General features: G+C 38.5%; 1 pseudogene; it reads left to right on the top strand.

Annotated features, from left to right (window-relative positions):
- The first annotated feature begins 625 nt into the window (after positions 1 to 625).
- Positions 626 to 1437, top strand: part of LOC109377994 (mitotic checkpoint protein BUB3 pseudogene) — a 9402-nt pseudogene continuing 8590 nt past the window's right edge.

Here is a 1437-nt window from a genome sequence, read left to right as displayed (position 1 = left end):
CCCCCAACTCCCCAATAAAAAAAATCTTAAAAAAAATTCTGAAATTATGTTCATCAAAAGATAAACTAATCCAAAGTTTTAAAATGAGCAGAAAAAAAAAGAGGAAGGAGGAGGTAGCAGGAGAGGAGAAGGGGAGGAGAAGGAGAAGAAGATAAGGGAGGGAGAGAGGAAGGGATAAGAAACGATGCACCATAAAAACAAATGGCCACTGTCTTCAAGTTATGATTAGCTCACAGAGACAGACATGAAAACACTCAGTTCTAAGTTGACAAAATCATTCACAAATAGAAAATTTAACTGATGAAAAAGTATATGATGAGATAACTAATATTACTACTAAGAAATCACACCAGTACATTTAAACAATACCCTAGCATTTCTGTCTACCACCTTAGCTGATCATTTATAAGAGAATGAGTCTCCTCATTGTTAACGAATATCCTAAGAAAGGAGTGCTCTCACACATTTCTGGTGGCAAGGTAAATTGGGGCTGCACTTTTGGAAGACAGTCTGATAAAGCATATCAAGAACTGGACAGACCCTGAAGCCTCCTAGATAGATAGTTTCTACCGAAGAAAATGACAATGGCCTTTTAGGGAAACCAATCCTGCTCTACCAGCCAGGCATGACGGAGCCAGAACATTCCATATCAGATGGTGAGTAACTGACTAAACCAGATATTTCCTGGTTTGGGCTGACATAGGTTGGGATGAGGAGAGAATGGGAGAATTGCCAGCAGCTACAAGAGGGAAAGTGATACTAAAATAGCAGAGATCTGGGGCAGAAATGCTGCAACACACTTTTAAACTTTTAAAAAATTTTTTCAGTTATAGTTGAGATTCAACATTATATTGGTTTCAGGAATACAGCATAGTGGTTAGACATTTATATAACATGAAGTTGCAGCAGCCTTTTAATAAACTCCCACTACTTACAGTTACTTATATATTTTTAACTCTACAACTTGAAAGAAATTAACCTGCACACCAGTTCAAGGAGCAAGTGATGAGAAATAGACCCTTAATGTGTATATACTGGGATAGTTCTGCCCTGACCCAAGCAAGTGGATCCCTGTTCTGGGTTACAAGAGGCCCCACACTTTGGATTACCTTCCTTAAAATTTTCTAAGTCATAACTCAGTGTGTAGGACTGGCCAGGACTGGCAATGCTACCTGGCTAGGGTGCCCTGAGCCTGGACCAGAACCCAGTGGGTCCTGGTCCATGATTCTTCCGTCTAGGCAGCTCTCTGATCCTCTAGCCCATGTGTGGGGTTGAAAAGAATAAACAATACAGAAATAGAAGCAGTTACATGAGGAAAATTAGTTATAATGAAGGTGCAATTTTTAATAATTGAGAAAAATTGATTATATAATAAATGAGGAAAAACTGGATGGCCATAGGAAAAAAAACTCTTACTCATATTAAAATAAGTTCAAA

This window comes from Hipposideros armiger, unplaced genomic scaffold, assembly GCF_001890085.2.
Source record: "Hipposideros armiger isolate ML-2016 unplaced genomic scaffold, ASM189008v1 scaffold_1685, whole genome shotgun sequence".
NCBI lineage: Eukaryota > Metazoa > Chordata > Mammalia > Chiroptera > Hipposideridae > Hipposideros > Hipposideros armiger.
The sequence above is the reverse complement of the archived record's forward strand: the minus strand, read 5'-3'. Positions and strand labels throughout refer to the sequence as shown.